General features: G+C 41.9%; 1 protein-coding gene across 5 annotated transcripts in view; it reads right to left on the minus strand.

Moving 5' to 3' along the window:
- Positions 1-20,670, minus strand: part of SRPK1 (SRSF protein kinase 1) — an 87,313-nt gene that overhangs the window by 65,743 nt on the left and 900 nt on the right. For 2 of the 5 annotated variants that reach the window (XM_063812401.1, XM_063812400.1), the window contains exons 3-4: positions 5,178-5,273; positions 4,714-4,775 (exon numbers count right to left, since the gene is read on the minus strand). The exons of the other annotated variants lie outside the window; for them this stretch is intronic. The gene's annotated coding sequence lies outside the window, so the exon portion shown is untranslated. The remainder of the gene's footprint in view (positions 1-4,713; positions 4,776-5,177; positions 5,274-20,670) is intronic. 5 annotated transcript variants of the gene reach the window in all.

Here is a 20,670-nt window from a genome sequence, read left to right on the forward strand (position 1 = left end):
AAATGCTTTAGAAAGATTCCTTTGGGGCCGGGCACGGTGGCTCATGCCTGTAATCCCAGAGCTTTGGGAAGCCGAGGCGGGTGTATCACTTGAGGTCAGGAGTTCAAGACCAGCCTGGCCAACTTGGCAAAACCCCATCTCTACTAAAATACAAAAATTAGCTGGGCATGGTAGCGGGCACCTGTAACCCCAGCAACTCGGGAGGCTGAGGTAGGAGAATCGCTTGAACCTGGGAGGCAGAGGTTGCAGTGAGCTGGGATCGCACCACTACATTCCAGTCTGGGCGACAGAGCCAGACTCCATCGCAAAAAAAATAAAAAATAAAAAAAATAAAATAAATAAAAAGATTCCTTTGGTAAGGTTTGTAAAATGTAGGGGAACCAGAAAGCAGAGATGTTGGGGACCACTGCAGAGATAATAGTTACAGCAAAGGTCTCTGGAGTCAGGAGACTTGAGTTTGATCCTGGCTCCACAGTTTACCAGAGCTCCAAAACTCTGAACAAACTGTTAGTGTAAGAAGCTCTCTGCGCCTCTCGCCTTATGTGTAAAATGAAGGCAGAAATGATGCCTACCTCATAGGGCATTTGCGAGGATATGTTATTCCTGTGGTTAATACAGTGCCTGAACATAAATTTTAGCATTGTAGGTAGAAAATAAAAGAAACAAGCAAGTATGTGTTCATTTATTCAACTTAGTTTTACTGAGTGTCTGTAGATATCCCAGGTACTTTTTTCTAGGCACTGGGAATGCTGCTGTGAGCAAGTATAGGGTTCCTGCCTTCACTGTGTTTACATTCTAGCATGAAGTGACAAAAAATAGCCCTAATTTATCTGAACCTATCCGGTTCTTGAGTTTTAGCTGGTGAACAGCAAAAGTTGGGACAGCAAAGTCCTATCTCAGTCTCTCCAGGAGATACATGCTCTACAATGTCAGGCTATGAAGAGAGCTATAGAGAAAAATTAAGTAGGGCAAGGGGACACAGTGTGCTCATGCTATTTTAAATAGTGTTGTGACATTTGAGTAAGGAGGTGAGCGATGCTGGGAGTTTATCTGGAATGATTCAAAACGGTGGTTTCAGAAAATGGAAATTCAGGGAGAGGAACGGATTTAAAGATGGTATGTTTGGGGTCTTAGAAATGATTTAGTTATGGCTCTAAAGGATGGATTAAAGCTGGGCATGGTGGCACACACCTGTAGTCCCAGCTACTCAGGAGGCTGAGGTGGAAGATCACTTAAGCCCAGGAGTTCAAGGCCAGCCTGAGCAACATAGTGAGATTTCCATCTCTTAAATAACAAAAAACTAAAAATTAAAGAGAGAAAGAAGGAGAGACTAAAAGCTGACTGGAAAAAGCACCTTTGAAACTTTAGTTTACTTACATATAAACTTTAGTCTTTTCTGTCTTGGGAGTGGGGAATGGTTAAGATCTCCTAATGCAGGGAACTGCCTTCTGAGGCCTGTGTTAGAGGCTGAATTGTGCCCCTCCTAGAAAGATACATTGGAGTGCTATCCTCCAATAACTGGGCTTGTGACATTATTTAGATACAGGGTGGGTCTTCACAGAGGTAATCAAGTTAAGATGAGGTTATCAGGATAAGCCCGAATCCAACATGACCACTGTCCTTTTAAAAAGAGAAAATCTGGATGTAGAGACACACACACATATAGAGGGAAGACGATGTGAAGAGACACAGGGAAAAGATGGCCATCTACAAGGCAAGAAAAAGGCCTGAAACAGATTCTCCCTCACAGCCCTCAAAAGGCATCAACCCTCTGACACCTTTTAGACTTCTAGCCTGTGAGATAATAAATTTCTGTTGTTTAGCCACCCAGTTTTTGGTACTTTGTTACAGAAGACTGAAGAAAATCATGTTTGTATACTTATTTCCCTTAAGAAATCCTAAGTCTCTTGAAGGAAAGGACTGTGTCCCAGTCATCTCTGTATCCCTTCTAGAGTTATCACACTTATTTAGATGTGATGCAAAGATTTAACGAGATGCTATTTTAGGTTCTAGCACCTACACACAATGGAACTCAATAAATGCTAAATTTCTCCCACTACCTTTTCCATATATATTTTTCCTGAAAGATTTTTTTCTTTTGCAAATTGACATAATCCTTTACATATCTAATTTTATCCAAACTTAACTTCTCAGACATACTCACAAGTAGTCTAAGTTTCTCAACTCAGAAATCTTAAGCTGGAACTAGGGTCTAACAATATAAAAATAAAAATCTGAGTGCCTAAGTTTATCAGGTGTTACATACAAATAAATATAATTCAACCTTGATCCTCAGGTGACTATACTCCAAACTCTACCATATATATACACACATATATATAAATATACATGAAAATGAAACACCAACACATGAGCTAAAACTATTAGTTTGATACACTAATAGTATTAAGAAATGTCACAAAGGCTTGGCACAGTGGCCCCATGTCTGTAATCCCAGCACTTTGGGAGACCAAGGCGGGAGGAATGCTTGAGCCCAGCCTGGGCCAGATGGCGAGACTCCGTCTCTACAAAAAAAAAAAAAAGAAAAAGAAAAAAAAGATTAGCCAGTCTTGGTGGCATGTGCCTGTAGTCGCAGCTACTAAGGAAGCAGAGGCAGGAGGATCCCTTGAGCCCAGCAGTGTGATGCAGCTGTAAGCTATGATCACGCCACTGCACTCCAGAGCCTGGGTAACAAAGTGAGACCCTGTTTCTAAAAAATAAAAAATAATAATAAAATAAAAATCCAAAAAAAAAAGTCACATAAAAGACAAAGATAAACCCATCTAAGGTAAAGAACGAAGCATGAGAAAGAAAGCAGTCATCCAAAAACTTATTTCACCTCAGTACTGGGCTAGGCACTCAATGCAATTTCATCCTTATAACCTTGCCAGCTACAGATAAGGCAACTTGAACTGAAAAGTCAAAAGAAACTGTCCATGTTCACCTAACAATGGTGTTGGAGGCAGGCTGAAATCCGGGACTGTGTAATTCAAAAGGACAAGCTCTTTTTGATAAACAGCATATTGAGCATGTACTGTATTATCCTTCTACCTAGAAATATTAGCATGAATTACCTAATTTATCCCACTGCATTCTTCTTTCTAGTAAAGAAAAATGCAAAATACAATTCCTGTTAAAGCTATTCTAAAAGGCATAAAAACTAGCAGAAGTGAGCTTGTCCTCAAGCTCATATGTAGGTAGAAAAAACCTGGCATCTCTGATCAAATTGCTAAGTGGAGGCACATCAAAAAATGTTCATAAGCTGAAGAGTAGCACAATAATTAAAAGCAAAGTGGGCCAGACATGGTGACTCACACCTATAATCCCAGCACTTTGGGAGGCCAAGGTGGGAGAATCACTTGAGCCCAGGAGTTCAAGACCAGCCTAGGCAACACAGTGAGACCCTGTCTCTATTTAAAAAAAAAAAAAAGCAAAGTGAATGAATGGAAAGATAGGGTTGCCTACAAGGTACATTGATAATCAGTTACAAAATAAGGCTTACCCTAATATTTCAGGAAACAAAAGTTCACAAGAGGCCGTGGTGGCTCACGCCTGTAATCCCAGCACTTTGGGAGGCTGGGGCGGGCAGATTACCTGAGGTCAGGAGTTTGAGACCAGCCTGGCCAACCTGGTGAAACCCCACCTCTACTGAAAATACTACAATTAGTCAGGTGTGGTGGCATGTGCCTGTAATCCCAGCTACTTGGGAGGCTGAAGCACGAGAATCACTTGAACCCGGGAGACAGAGGTTGCAGTGAGCCGAGATTGTGCCACTGCACTCCAGCCTGGGTGACAGAGTGAGACTGTCTCCAAAGAAAAAAAAATCACAACACTATCCCCAAAAGGACTGTTAGCCTTGTTCAAAATGCCTAGGCCTCTATGACACTCAGATCATAAATTTTAGAATTTGAGTAAATTAAAAAAGGTTATCAACATGATTGACTACAAGTACCAAGCTTCATACCATTGATGTTTTTGTTCACCAAACAAGAATTGGTGACAATTGTTATGTGGTAGTTAAAATATATATTAAAATTTCTGAAACTTCTTGATATGCCATCCTAAAATACTCATCAATATTGTTCAAGGCATTTAAGCCACCAATAAATTACCCAATAGCAATGAATTACACACCTGGACTTCTGTCCAGGTTGGAGTACAGTGGCACAATCATGGCACGTTGCAGCCTTGACCTTCCAGGCTGAAGCAATCCCACTTTAGCTTTCCAAATAGCTGGAACTATTAGCGTGCATCACAACACCCAGCGGATTTTTTTTTTTTTTAAAGACAGGGTCCCACTGAATTGCCCAGGCTGGTCTTGAACTCCTAAGCTTAAGTGATCCTCCCACCTTGGCCTCCCAAAGTGGTGGGATTATAGGCATGAGCCACCATGCCAAGCCATGATTTTTATTTATCTAGCTCCTGCCAACTGATTTTTGTGTTTAGTGGAAACATTTTACTACAATTATCTGAAAATTAAGTGTATTCAAATTATTTTGTGGGCTTCTGATAACTTTCTGAAGTTATACCCTGTTAAATTAGTTGAAAAACTGGATACTATGGTCTTCACAGTTGATCTTTGTTGGTCTTTTTCAAATTTCCAAAGCTAATCCTCCACTACGAGGCCCATGGAACCATGGGGCTCTTCCACAACTGTGCTTAATACTATCACTCAGAGAGGGAACTTGCAACAGTCAGCCTATTAATGCCTACCTTTCACCATAAAGACTCTTGAGGCAGAGATTACATACTACAGGCTGCAAGCTGAATCCTGCCTGTAAACAAAAGTATACAATGGTTTTTAAATAAAGTCGTGGGCCGGGTGCAGTGGCTCACGCCTGTAATCCCAGCACTTTGGGAGGCCGAGGCGGGCAGATCATGAGGTCAGGAGTTTAAGACCAGCCTGGCCAACATGGTGAAACCCTGTCTCTACTAAAAATACAAAAATTAGCTGGGCATGGTGGTGCGTGCCTGTAATCCCAGCTACTCGGGAGGCTAAGGCAGGAGAACTGCTTGAACCAGGACCCGGGAGGTGGAGGTTGTGGTGAGCCGAGATCACACCATTGCACTCTAGCCTGGGCAACAAGAGTGAAACTCTGTCACAAAAAAAAAGAAAAAAAGTAAAATAAAAAAATAAAAAATAAATAAAGTCGTGGGCTGGGCACTGTGGCTCACACCTGTAATTCTAGTAATTTGGGAGGCCAAGGTGGTGAGAGGATCCCTTGAGGCCAGGAGTTCAAGACCAGCCTGGTTAATACAGCAAGACTCCATCTCTACAAAAGAAAAGAAAAAAAAAATTAAAAATTAAGGGGGCCTGGTGGTGTAGTCCTAGCTACTCCAGAGGCTGAGGCAGAGGGAATGCTTGAGCCCAGGAGTTTGAGGTTGCAGTGACCTATGATCACACCACTGTACTCCAGCCTAGGTGACTGAGACCTTATCTCAAATAAAGAACAAAAAACAGACAAACAAAAGTTGTGAACACTAAACAATCTGGAGAATCACATAAAAACAAAGTTCTAGCTTCTGTTGAAAAAGCTGAAGACGTGGTAATAGTGGACCCATCTTCTCACAGGGTAACAGGAGCTAAGAAACCTTTTCTTCTTTAGATATAAAGGAGGAGGCACACTTCACACACTCTAGTAAGCACAGAACCATTCCCTGTTGTCTTACTCATAGTATGCTTCATAAGCCATATTCTAAAAAAAAACCCGACATAATCACAAATTACATACAATATTTATTTTAAGCAATAAGCCTAGACGACCCAAATAATTCTGCAAGACTTGGACTTTTTAAAAAAGTCAAAGATGATGTAAAATGAAAGCAAAATGAAACACATGAATCTGAGAAATTAGGTGGTAGCATAATCCTACAGCAAGGAACTAGTCAATGCAACTATAAAATTCAGTCACTTGATTCTACATCCCCAGTGAAATATACTCTAAGAACAATAACAAAAATTGTGATCTTCTTTAGTAATCATATTGTTGGGGTAGTGCTGGAATTGTAATTCTAAGACTGTTGTGTATATATTGTAGGAAAAAGAAAATGAGCAATCATGATGCTGTTGAGAACTGGGATTTTCAGCGTGGGAGAAAGAAGAGTGAAATATAAAATCAAACAAAAATCCTTGGGTCCTATGATTCCATGTTTAAGTATAACATGAACTCATGATTTTTTTAAATGAAAAAACACAACTTATTTCCTAAGCTCTAGTCACAGAAAAGGCCTAGAAACAATGACTAACTCACTCACTAGTAACAAGCTCCTTAAGCACTCAGATTATGGTCTCCAAATACCATTTCCCACTAAAAGGCTTCTTGGAGAGACAGCTATTTCCTAGTCGGTGGCAGAAAATGTACAAGATAAGCCTTAGACATACTGTCACACCAGATTAAAAAAAGCAATCAAAGACATCTCAGGTTGAGTAAAATGAACTCAGGAGCTACCATGAAAAAAAACTCCAATTAGCCAACAGTGGACAAGCAATAAAAATAACCACACATGATACAACATGCACGAATTTTATTATTATTTTTTTTGAGACAGAGTCTCACTCTGTCACCTGGTCTGGAGTTCAGTGGCATGATCTCGGCTCACTGCAACCTCCACCTCCCAGGTTCAAGTGATTCTCATGCCTCAGCCTCCTGAGTAGCTGGGATTACAGGCGTGCACCATCACGCCCAGTTGATTTTTGTATTTTTAGTAGAGACAGGGTTAGGCCATGTTGGCCAGGCTGGTGTCAAACTCCTGGCCTCAAACGATCCACCGGCCTTGGCCTCCCAAAGTGCTGAGATTACAGATGTGAGCCATGCACGAATATTAAAAACATTAAGTAAAAGAAGCCAGTCACTAAAGATAACATATGTTATGATTCCATTTATATGAAATGTCCAGAATAGGAAATTCCATAGGCACAGAAAGTAGATTAGTGGCTGCCTAAGGTTGAAGGTGAGGCAGTGTCGGGAGTCAAGGGGGATGACTGCTAATAGGTCCAGGTTTCTTTTGGAGTTGATGAAAACAACCTAAATTTACACTGCAGTGATGTTTGTGCAACTCTATGAACATACTAAAAACCACTGAATTGCACAGTTAAAATGAGTTTTAATTATACCTCCATAAAACTGTAGGAAAAAAAAACCCACTCTAATGGACTAAACCACAAATACGTTCAAATTTGTGAGTTATTATCAAATGTTTATTGGTCATTTTGGAGCATGCTAGGGATCTGTCAACTCTCTCTCTGGGTAACCAAAGTTATGAGATAAAGTTTCTCTTTATAGAAGTATTACAATTAATAAATTAAGAAATAGAATATTACCATTTTTGAAACCCTAAATAAATTAATGGATCTAAGCAAGGATCAATAGCCACTAACACCAGAAAAAAAGAGACAACCAGAATTGATGTTTCCTGATGAAAGTTTACACCACCACCCATAGGTAGTTTGCCAAAAACAAATTTGCAAGGAAAAGAACCACAGAGAACCTACAGAGTAAAAGACTAGAGACTTTTCAAACAAAGGCAATGGAAAGACTTTGTGGATCCTGATCCAAAGAAAATTAGGAAAATTTGAACACAGATTGAATACTTGACATTAAAGACTTGTTTAAAAAAATTTAGGGCAATTATACTACCGTAGCTATGCTTTAAAAAAATTAAGAGTCTATAATTTATAAAATAATATGATGCCTGGGATTTGCTTTAAAATAAGATGGAGTGAGGCTGGGCGCGATGGCTCACACCTGTAATCCCAGCACTTTGGGAGGCTGAGGTGGGTGGATCACCTGAGATCAGGAGTTCAAGACCAGCCTGACCAACATAGTGAAACTCCATTTCTACTAAAAACACAAAATTAGCTGAGTGTGGTGGCACATGTCTGTAATCCCAGCTACTTGGGAGGCTGAGGCAGGAGAATCACTTGAACCCGGGAGGCGGGGGTTGCGGTGAGCCGAGATTGCACCATTGCACTCCAGCCTAGGCAATGAGAACAAAACTCTGTCTCAAAAAAAAAAATAAAAAATAAGTAAGATGGAGTGAACACATGAACAACAAGAAAGAGGAACAGCCTTGATATAGTTTGGCTCTGTGTCTCTACACAAATCTCATGTCAAATTGTAATCCCCACATCAGCAGAGGGATGAGGTGGGAGGTCACTGGGTCATGGGGGTGGTTCACCCACGCTGTTCTGATAGTTTGTGAGTTCTCACGAGAGCTGATGGTTTTAAAGTGTGGCATTTCCTCGTTCTCGCAGACATTCCCTCCTGCCACCTTGTGAAGAAGGTGCCTGCTTCCCCTTCACCTTCCACCATGATTGTAAGTTTCCTGAGCCCTCGTTATGCTTCCTGTTAAGCCTGTGGAACTGTGAATCAAACTTCTTTCCTTTATATACCCGGTCTCAGGTAATATTCTTTATAGCAGTGTGAAATGGACTAATACAGTAAATTGGTACCACAGAGAGTGGGGTACTGCTATAAAGATACTTGAAAATGTGGAAGCAACTTTGGAACTGGGTAGTGGGCAGAGGTTGGAACAGTTTGGAGGAGGGCTCAGAAGAAAACAGTAAGATGTAGCAAAGTTTGGAGCTTCCTAGAGACTTGCACTATTTTGACCAAAATGCTGATAGTGAGGTGAACAATGAAGTCCAGGCTGAAGTGGTCTCAGATGGAGACAAAGAACTTATTGGGAACTAAAGTAAAGGTCACTCATGCTATGCTTTAACAGAGACTGGCAGCATTCTGCCCCTGCCCTAGAGATCTGTGGAAGTTTGAACTTGACAGAGATGATTTAGGGTATTTGGCAGAAGAAATTTCTAAGCAGCAAAGCATTCAAGACATGACCTGGGTTATTCTGAAAGCATTCAGTTTTATGCTTTCAGAAAGAGATCATTTGAAATTGGGACTTATGTTTAAAAGTGAAACAAAGAATAAAAGTTTGGGAAATGTGTAGCCTGACAATGGGATAGAAAAGAAAAAAACATTTTCTGGGGAGAAATTCAAGCTGGCTGCTAATCACCAAGACAATAGAGAAAATGTCGTCAGGGCATGTCAGAGATCTTGGCGACAGCCCCTCTCATCACAGACTCAGAGGCTTAGGAGGAAAAAGCTAAAAGGGGCTAAGGTACAGCTTGGGCCATTGCTTCAGAGGGTTCAAGCCCCAAGCCTTGGCAGCTTCCACGTGGTGTTGGGCCTGCAGGTGCACAGAAGTCAATAATTGAATCTCTGTCTAGATTTCAGAGGACATATGGAAATGCCTGGATGCCCAGGCAGAAGTCTGCTGCAGGGGTGGAGCCCTCATGGAGAACCTGTGCTAGGGCCATGCAAAGGGGAAATGTGGGGCTGGGGCCCCCACACAGAGTCTGCACCGGGGCAATGCCTAGTGGAGCTGTGAGGAGTGGGCCACCGTTCTCCAGACCCCAGAAGGGTAGATCCACCAATAGCTTGCACCGTGTACCTGGAAAAGCCACAGGCACTCAATGCCAGTCCATGAAGGAGCTGCCCAAGGCTATGGGATCCCACCCCTTGCATCGGTGTGCCCTGGATGTGAGACACAGAGTCAAAGGAGATTATTTTGGAGCTTTAAAATTTAATGACAGCCCGGGTGAATTTCAGACTTTAATGGGGTCTGTAGCCCCTTTGTTTTGGACAATTTCTCCCATTTGGAATGGGAACATTTGCCCAATGCCTGTATCCCCATTGTATCTTGGAAGTAACTAACTTGCTTTTGATTTTATAGGCTTATAGGTGGAAGAGACTTGTCTCAGATGAGACTTTGGACTTGGGACTCTTGAGTTAATACTGGAATGGGTTAAGACTTTGGGGGATAGTTGGGAAGGCATGATTGTTTTGCAATGTGAGGACAAGAGATCTGGGAGGGGCCAAGAGTGAAATAATACAGTTTGGCTCTGTGTCCCCACCCAAATCTCATCTCAAATTGTAATACCCACATGTCATGGGAGAGACCACGTGGGAGGTGATCAGATCATGGGGGTGGCTCCCCTCATGCTGTTCTCATGATAGTTCTCACGAGACCTGATGGTTTTGAAGTGTGGCACTTCCTTGCTGTTGCACACACTTCCTCCTGCCAACTTGTGAAGAAGATGCCTGCTTCCCCTTTGCCTTTCACCATGATTCTAAGTTTCCTGAGGCCTCCCAGCCATGCTTCCTGGTAAGCCTGTGGAACTGAGTCAATTAAACCTCTTTCCTTTATAATTACCCAGTCTCAGGTAATATTCTTTACAGCAGTGTGAGAACAGATTAATACAAGCCTCATTTCTTTCTTTTTTTTTTAAGATGGAGTTTCGCTCTTATTGCTCAGGCTAGAGTGCAATGGCATGATCTCAGCTCACTGCAACCTCCACCTCCCGGGTTCAAGAGATTCTCCTGCCTCAGCCTCCCAAGTAGCTGGGATTACAGGCATGCGCCACCGCGCCCGGCTAATTTTGTATTTTTAGTAGAGACGGGGTTTCACCATGTTGGTCAGGCTGGTCTCAAACTCCCGACCTCAGGTGATCCATCTGCCTCAGCCTCCCAAAGTGCTGGGATTACAGGAGTGAGCCGCCACGCCCAGCTTGCAAGCCTCATTTCTGAGATGGAGAAAGTTTTAGTGGTCTGAATAGAAGATCATACCAACCACAACATTCTCTTTAGCCAAAACCCAATCCAGAGCAAGGCCCTAACTGTTCAATTTTATGAAGTTTGTGAGAGGTGAGGAAGCTGCAGAAGAAAAATTTGAAGGTAGCAGAGGTTGGTTCATGAAGTTTACAGAAAGAAGCCATCCCCATAACATAAAAGTGCAAGGTAAAGCAGTGAGTGCTGATGAAAAAGCTGCAGCAAGTTACCTAGATGCTAAGATAATTGATGAAGGTGGCTATACTAAACAGCAGATTTTAGGTGTAGACAAAAGAGCCTTCTATTGGAAGATGATGCCATCTAGGACTTTCATAGCTGGAGACAAGTCAATGACTGGCTTCAAAGCTTCAAAGGACAGGCTGACTCTCGTTAGCAGCTAATGTACCTAGTGACTTTAAGTTGAGGCCAATACTAATTTACAATCACAAAAATCTTAGGGCTCTTAAGAATTATGCTAAATCTACTCTGCCTGTGCTCTATAAATGGAACAACAAAGCCTAGATGACAGAACATCTGTTTACTGCATAGTTTACTGAATATTTTAAGGCCACTATTGAGACCTTCTGCTCAGAAAAATAGATTCCTTTGAAAATATTACTGCTCATTTGCAATGTACCTAGTCACCCAAGAGCTCTGATGGGAATGTACAAAGAGATTAATGTTGTTTCCATGCCTAATGACATAACATGTATTCTGCAGCCCATGGATCAAGGAGTCATTTCAACTTTCAATCTTATTATTTAAGAAATACATTTGATAAGGCAATAGCTACCATAGTGATTCCTCTGATGGGTCTGGGAAAAATCTATTGAAAACCTTCTGGAAAGGATTCATGATTCTATATGCTATTAAGAACAGTCATGGGGAGAGGTAAAAATATCAACATTAACAGGAGTTTGGAAGAAGTTGATTCCAACCCTCATGCATGACTGAAATGTTCAAGACTTCTGTGGAGGAAGTAACTACAGATGTGGTAGAAACAGCAAGAGGACTAGAATTAGACATGGATCCTGAAGATGTGACTAAATTGCTCCAATCTCATAATAAAACTTGAACAGATGAGGAGCTGCTTCTTATGATGAGAAAGTGGTTACTTGGCCGGGCGTGGTGGCTCACGCCTGTAATCCCAGCACTTTGGGAGGCCAAGGTAGGAGGATGGCTTGAGCCCAGGAGTTCAAGACCAGCATGGGCAACATAGTGAGACCCTGTCTCAAAATAACTAATTAGTTTATTAATTAATTTTTTTAAAAAATAAGTTTCTTTCTTTTCTTTTTTGTTTTTAAGAGCTAAGGTCTCACTATGTTGCCCAGGCTGGCCTTGAACTCCTGGGCCCAAGCGATCCTCCCATCTCGGCCTCCGAAGTAGCTAGGACCACAGGTGCATGCCACCACACCCAGCAGAAAGCGGTTTCTTGAGATGGAATCTACTATTGGTAAAGATGCTGTGAACATTGTTGAAATGACAACAAGGGACTTAGAATATAACATAAACTTAATTTATAAAACAGTAGCAGAGTTTGAAAGGACTGACTCCAATTTTGAAATAAGTTCCTCTGTGGGTTAAATACTATCAAACATCATCGCATACTACAGAAAAATCTTTGTGTAAGGGAGGGTCAATAAATGCAGCAAACTTCATTGTTTAAGAAATTGCCACAGCTACTCCAACCTTGAGCAGCCGCCAGATGAGTCAGCAGCCATCCATACTGAGGCAAGACCATAGCTGGGTGCAGTGGTTCACACCCCTAATCCCAACTACTCAGGAGGCTAAGGCAGGAGGACTGCTTGAGGCCAAGAGTTCAAGGCCAGCTTGAGGGCAACATAATGAGATTCCATCCCTTAAAAAAAAAATAAAAATAAAAAATAAAAAATGAGCTGGGCATGGTGGCATGTGCCTGTAATCCCAGCTACTTGGGAGACTGATGCAGGAGGAACGCATGCACCCAGGAGTTCGACGCTGCAGTGAGCTATGATAGCACCACTGCACTCCAGCCTGGGCAACAGTACCAGACCCCATCTCTCTTAAACAAAAATTATCATTGAGGCAAGACCTTATACCAGCAAAAAGATTATGACTCACTGAGGGCTCAGATGATCCTTAACATTTTTTAGCAATAACGTATTTTTAAATTAAGGTCTGTACATTTTTAAAAGACATGACGCTACTGCAAAGTTAACAGACTACAGTACAGTGCAAACATAACTTTTATATGCATTGGGAAACAAAAACTTTGTGTGACTCGCTTTGAGGTGGTCTGGAACTGAACGTGAACCCATAGTATCTCCAAAGTATGCCTGTAATACTTTAGCCAATTTAAAAATATCCCCAAACTAGTAACAGTGATAGAGAGGATTTGGAGAGCATGAGCAACAAGAGCCGACCTAAAGTGGGAAAAACCCCACAAAAAAGTGCCAGTTATTCCACAAGGTCTAAATTGATTTTAGTTGATCATCTTTCTTCCCTTCTTTTGGAGACAGGGGTCTTGTTCTGTCACCTAGGCTGGAGTGCAGTGGCATAATCACAGCTCACTGTAGCCTCTACCTCCTGGGCTCAAGAGATCCTCTCACCTCAGTCTCCTGAGTAGCTGGGACTACAGGCACGTGCCACCACACCCAGCTAACTTTTGTGTTTTTAGAAGACAGGATCTTGCCATGTTGCCCAGGCTAATCTCAAGTTCCTGGGCTCAAGGCCTTGGCCTCCCAAAGTGCTGGGATTACAGGCATAAGCCACTGTACCGAGCCTTTTTCACTTTTAGTAAGGGAATTCCTAAGCACCCGCAGCCTTATTCACTTTGGCACTTCAACAAGTTGCTGGTTTCAAGTAATCTAAAGGAAAATGGTAATTTGTCAAGCCTGGGACGCACTGTAGTAGAAACACTAATGTAAATAAAACTTACTAACCAATGAAACTACAGAGGAAGAAGAGAACAAAATATTTTCTGACAAGAGGAGTTCTAGAAATTCAATTTTGCAAGTAAATTTATATTTAAGGGAATCACACACAATTAAAAATGCAAATTTTAAAAAAGATATAACAGTTGACCTTGAGGTAGGAGAATCACTTGAATTCACTTGAATCACTCCAACTCGGGAGGTGGAGGTTGCAGTGAGCCGAGATCGCGCCACTACACTCCCACCTGGGCAACAGAACAAGACCCCGTCTCAAAAAAAAGTAAAAAGCAAAGGAGGCCAGGCACAGTGGCTCACGCCTGTAATTCCAACACTTTGGGAGGCCAGGGCAGGTGATCACCTGAAGTCAGGAGTTTGAGATCAGCCTGGACAACATGGTGAAACCCCGTCTCACTAAAAATATAAAAATTAGCCAGGTGTGGTGGCACGCACCTGTAATCCCAGCTACTCGGGAGCCTGAGGCAGGAGAATTGCTTGAACCCAGGAGGCGGAAGTTGCAGTGAGCCAAGATCATGCCACTGTACTCCAGTCTGGGTGACAGAGCAAGATTCCATCTCAAAAAAAGAAAAAAAAAAAAGAGAGAGAGAAAAAAAAGAAAAAGCAGAGGAAAAGACAAATTTGCCACGGTTTTAAAAATCAATTTATGTAAAAAGCACACTATAAGTGACATCTGAAGGACCTATAACAAGCTGAGAAATAAAAGTCTGCCGCACAACAAAGGATACTTTCTCTCTCTTTTTTTTTTTTTTTTTTTTGAGATGGAGTTTCGCTCTTGTCGCCCAGGCTGGAGTGCGATGGCACGATCTCGGCTCACTGCAACCTCCACCTCCCAGGTTCAAGCAATTCTCCTGCCTCAGCCTCCCAAATAGCTGGGATTACAGGCATGCGCCATGACGCCCGGCTAATTTTTTGTATTTTTAGTAGAGAAGGGGTTTCTCCATGTTGATCAGGCTGGTCTCGAACTCCCGACCTTGGGTGATCCACACGCCTCAGCCTCCCAAAGTGCTGGGATTACAGGCTTGAGTCACCAGACCTGGCTAGGATACATTCTTAATAAAGAGTTCTTAAGATCAAGAAAAAGATCAACAATCTAATATTAAAAATGGGCAAAAAATTCAAAATTACAACAAGGTATTTTATAGATTACCAGATTTGGCAAGATTTTTCAAGTAATATTACCTAGTTCTGGTGGCTTCACAGGAGATACAAGAACACTCCCATTTCCACTGCTTTGCCTAGAGCAGTCCTATTCCAAGTCTTTGTTCAAATGTCACCTTTTCAGTGTGGCCTCCATCACCCTATTTAAAACTGTAACCTTATCTCCATTTCTCAACCCCCACTTATCTTTCTCTTTTTTCTCCACCTATCACCTAATATACTATTTAATTTACTTATTTATGTCTATTGTTTATTCTGTCTTCCCTCCCACTATAATAATATAGTAGCCAAGGGGACAGGAATGTTTTTCTTTCACTGCTGAATCCCGAATATGGAAAACAATGCTTGGGACAGGGTGGGAGATCAAAAACTATTTGTTTAATGAATAAGAGTTAAACTAGTTAAATCCTTTTTTTTTTTTTGAAACGGAACTTTGCTTTGTTGCCCAGGCTAGAGTGCAGTGGTACGATGTTGGCTCACTACAACCTCCACCTCCCGGGTTCAAGCGATTCTCCTGCCTCAGCCTCCTGTGTGGCTGGGATTACAGGTACCTGCCACCACACCTGGCTAATTTTTGTATTTCCAGAAGCAGGGTTTCACTGTATTGACCAGGCTGGTCTCGAACTCCTGACCTCAAGTGATACCCCTGCCTCGGCCTCCCAAAGTGCCGGGATTACAGGCTTGAGCCACTGTGCCCGGCCAAACCTGTTAAATCTTGCTGGAGGAAGGCCGGGTATGGCGGCTCACATCTGTAATCCTGGCACTTTGGGAGGCTGAGGCGGGCAGAACACGACGTCAGGAGATCGAGACCATCTCGGCTAACACGGTTAAACCTCGTCTCTACTAAAAATGCAAAAACAAAATTAGCCAGGCATGGTGGCGGGCGCCTGTAGTCCCGGCTACTCGGGAGGCTGAGGCAGGAGAATGGCATGAACCCGGGAGGGGGAGCTTGCAGTGAGCCGAGATCACGCCACTGCACTCCAGCCTGGACGACCAGAGCAAGACACCGTCTCAAAAAAAAAAAAAAGAAAAATCTTGCTGGACAAAATTTTGACAAAATGAACTAAAAATATTTTAAATGTATATACCATTCGAAGTATTTATCCTAAGGAAATAATCACTGATGTAAGCAATGATTTGTCCAAAAGATTATTCACTATAGCTGTGAATTAATTGTGAAAAACTGGAAACAGCCCATAGTGGAATATTTAATACATGAAAAATACTCATGATAATGTTAACTAGGGAAAAGTATGCCCAGTGATTCCATTTTTGTCTTTAAGGGTATATACAGGCCAGGTGCGGTGGCTCACGCCTGTAAACCTAGCACTTTGGGAGGCCAAGGTGGGCGGATCATGAGGTCAGGAGATGGAGACCATTCTGGCTAACACGGTGAAATCCCGTCTCTACTAAAAATACAAAAAATTAGTGGGGCGTGGTGGCACACACCTGTAGTCCCAGCTACTCTGGAGGCTGAGGCAGGAGAATCACTTGAACCCAGGAGGTGGAGGTTGCAGTGAGCCGAGATTGCACCACTGAACTCCAGCCTGGGCGACAGAGCGAGACTCTGTCTCAAAAAAAAAAAAAAAAAAATATATATATATACACACACACACACACACACGTTTATTAATAAAAATTAAAATAAATTATGGTTGGCTGGACACAGTGGTATGTGCCTGTAATCCCAGCTACTCGAGAAACTGAGACAGGAGAATCACTTGAACCCAGGAGGCTGAGGTTGTAGTGAGCTGAGATCACACCACTGCACTCCAGACTGGATGACAAGAGCGAAGACTCTGCCTCAAATAAATAAATAAATAAATAAATAAAATTATGGCATATCAACTTAATGGAATGCTAGATGAGGTTCTCTTTCTGTCCTGACATGGAACTATTTCTAAGACTCAGTGAAAAAGGTAGACCCTAAAAAAAATAGTAAGGCTGCACTATACGGAATATAGAACCAATTTCCAAGGTGCACTGCTAAGTGTAAAAAGCATCAAATACTATTTCATTTTTTAAATTGTTTCAAATTTACTGGCTCTACTTCCTACTGAATAAAAATGTTAGATATTTAAGTATTTTCTCTTGTAAATTTTTTTTTAAAATTTGTGGCCAAATTCAAGTAAATTTTCAATATATCTCCCAAATGACTCCACAAATCAGTGTTAGAGCTGAATTAATTTTACTACCAAATGTATACTAAATCCATAATTATTTAACTGCAAATAAAGTGAAAATTACTGTCCAAACCAGCTTCCTAAGGTAAGTAATAAAATCAGTAAGTATGAAATCCATTCTGGAATTATGTTCCATAGAAACAACTTCAAAAACAGACATATAGGTCAGGCACGGCAGCTCACACCTGTAATACCAGCACTATGAGAGGCCAAGGCAGGTGGATCACTCGAGGTCGAGTTTGAGACCAGCCTGGCCAACATGGTGAAACCCTGTCTCTACCCCGAAAAATACAAAAATTAGCCGGGCGTGGTGGCAGGTGCTTGTAATCTCAGCTACTTGGGAGGCTGAGGCAGGAGAATGGCTTGAGCCCGGGAGGCAGAGGTTGCAGTGAGCTGAGAATGCGCCACTGCACTCCAGCCCGGGTGACAGAGTGAGACTCTGTCTCAAAAAACAAAACAAAACAAAACAAAATAAAAACAGACATACACTGTTAAATTATAAAAGCTTATGACAAACAAATAAAGGCTCACAGCTATTGGTATAAACACTGAAAACAAATGTTCAGAGGGAGATAGATGATTGTGCTGTTTCATAGACACAGGACAGTACGTCATGAAAGGGCACCCAAACCCCCAAGCATCCAGAGGTCTCTCATTCAGAAGCCTCTTTCAACTCAGCTTCTACCTTACCTGTTGTAAGACACACCAAAAGCACTGTCACTTAGAAACACATGATTGGTAGCCAGGGCTTTGGGTATGTCAGACCTGGGTTCAAATCCCAGCTTTGCAATTTTCTAGGGGAGTAATCTGACAAACCTCAATTCTCTTATCTGTAAAGTAAAATGGAGATCATCACCAACTAGTTAATGTTAGTAAATAAAAGCATAGCGTCCGCAAAAGTAAAATGAAGAATTGTCTAAATAAGAAAATTTAAAATCCCAAAGTCAAATACTCCAGCACAGTGAAAAGAACCCAAAGGAAATCCACTCTAACAAACACTGAGCTGGAAAGGGACCCTGAATTCCAAGTTTTGGTTCTTCTGTCACCAGCTTCAAGACCCTGGGTTTAAGATCTACAGTACCAGGAGACTGAAAATCCCTTCCGCCTGTGACACAACACGACTAAATTACTAAGGATGCTATTTACTGTAACACTTCCCAAACTTTCTAAAATTTTCATTTAAACGCTTTGTTTTTATACCTTTAGGTCCTGATCAGTTTTCATTATGACTGAACTGCCAGTCAGGATATATACATAAGACTGTTTCCTTAACTAACTTGTCTAAGGTCAGATTGCTAAAAAGTAGCAAAATCAGAATTCAAAACCACATCTATCTCCAAAGACCAAACTCTATGGCATGCTTCTTCCTCAAATCTTCTTCCTGACTCACCTCCTGTAACTAGCAGCTTGCCTTAGCAAAGTAAATGGAAGTCATCAGGAGTGCAGTCAGAAGTCATGGAACAGAGTCAAGTTACCTTAGTTGAGGCTTGAACTTCTAACACAGTACTCTAACCAACTTAATTAGACATTTCAGCTACTTAAAAGGAGGCTGGGATACAAACAAAAGAAAAGAAAGACAAAAAGGAAGAAAGAAAAAGGAAAAAAAAGGGCAAGGTGCAGTGGCTCATGCCTGTAATCCCAGCACTTTGGGAGGCTGAGGCAGGCGGATTACCTGAGCTCAGGAGTTCGAGACCAGCCTGGGCAACATGGCGAAACTCTATCTCTACAAAAAATACAAAAATTAACCAGGCGTAGTGGCACACGCCTGTAGTCCCAGCTACTTGGGGGGCTGAGGCAAGAGAATTGCTTGAACCTGGTAGGTGGAGGTTGCAGTGAGCCGAGATCGCACCATTGCACTGCAGCCTGGGCAACAGGCTTTCTTTTTGCCTCAAAAAGAAAAAGAAAAAAAAGGCAGGTAAATTCAAAAACAAACAAACAAAAAAAACTTATTAATTGGAAACAAATCCAAAAATAAAACACCTCTGAAGTTACAAGGAAATGGGGGCAGTTCATTCACGCATATTTTCAGGATTCAAAGTTGTTCAAGATGAAATATTCAGTAAAATGACTGCTAGGTTATCTATAATCCATACTTGCAAACAATTAACACAAATAACTCTAAGTTATCCATAGTAGTGAATGGGGTAACAGATACATATCTGACTTTAGAAATAAAGCATATGGTCTAAATAGATAATCGAAAGTAACAGATATCTGGTGCTTAAAGTATATGATCATCTATATACATTTACCCCTCAAATTATAGCTTGATTTGGGCTAATCTCAAATTAATTTCTAAGTGGTAAGAGAGATCTGGACAAATAGTCTGAGAGACCAGGATTTCTAAAAAATACAGAGTAATATAATAAAAACTGCAACTTCCTTGTATCAATAGAAAAGAACGTTTTAACACATTCTCATCAATTCCACAAAGAATAACTAAACTAGGCACAGAAAAGTAACATTTCAAGTCCTACTGCACACTAGAACCAAGTTAGCACCTTGCTGTTTCTATTAAACGATCTAGGATTAAAAACTGGTTTTGAATAATCCCATATATGGATAATCCAAAGGTAAACAGACACACACAAACTCTCATTTACAAGACTTCGTCACCAAGCACTTACAAAATACATTTCATAAGACAGAAGAGAAAATGGAGCAAGAGGTGAGGTCACCTACCACTTTAGTTCTATTGAAAGAGAGAAGTCATTATGTGCTCTCCCCAAACAGTAGGTAGCCTCCAAAAACAACACACACCCCTACACCCCCCTAATCTGGTATTGTCATTCAGTGGGGTGACCTAGGAAGGCCTTTGAAATGTGTTGTATCAGCTCAGAGGGAATTAGACCGCATACAATGCCACAAAACATCAAATAAATGTAAAAGTATAAAGATAATACATCTAAAATTAAGATGTATTAATAACCAGGCATACAAGCTCTCTCTGAATACAAAGTGTGTAAGAGCTGATTTCCAAGATCCTTTGCAATTAAACGTTAGTACATGATGAAAGTTCTTAAGGCTTAGCCTCACTTGCTGCTAAGCCTGCTACCTGAGTTTCTACTAGGCTGTGATCAACTTTTGAACTTGCCACGATAGCACTAAACTACTGTTATGCATCCTACTGATAAAACTGGACATGTGGCGCTTAATACGCCAAACCAGAATCATCAATGTTTGTTAAAGAACTCTCCCGTTACTATTGTGATGTCCACTCCGGAAGATTATCTGCATCTGGTTGAGGTTTAGACAGAAGAGAAGCAGTTAACAGACACCGACTGTATACACAGAGGTCTGCCGGCACACTGCAAAAAAGCCGATACGCCTTGCAGGCTCAGGAAGTTGACTAACCCAGGGAAAAGCCCCATGCCCTCCTCTGTGAAAGGGAGTGTGTGGTTGGTAGAACCCAAAGTAAACACGGAAAAATTCATTCAAGAATTTCCTTAAGGCCTACCGTGAAGACGTCGGAGGCAAGTTAAGACGTTGGGGAGCAGGTAAGAGAGACCAGAGTTCAGAAACAGACCGATAATGATCTACCAGCTCCGGTGGGGGGGTCCAAGCTAGGGGAGTTTGTGCCTCCTCTGGGGAGTTGGGGAGGAAAGGTACCGGGCGGGCTCTGGTCCTCCTCCGACAGCCCTTTCCAGCAGGCCCGGGGCTGCTAAGACCCAGGCCTGGCGTTCAGCAACAGCAGCTCTCTTCCACATGGTTGCCGGAGAGCGACCCTCCGAGCTGCCCCGAGGCCATGTGGCTGCAGCCACAGGGTGCCCAAACCCGGTGCACGTTCAA

The sequence above is a fragment of the Pan troglodytes genome, chromosome 5 (genome assembly GCF_028858775.2).
Source record: "Pan troglodytes isolate AG18354 chromosome 5, NHGRI_mPanTro3-v2.0_pri, whole genome shotgun sequence".
In the NCBI taxonomy this organism is placed as follows: Eukaryota; Metazoa; Chordata; class Mammalia; order Primates; family Hominidae; genus Pan; species Pan troglodytes.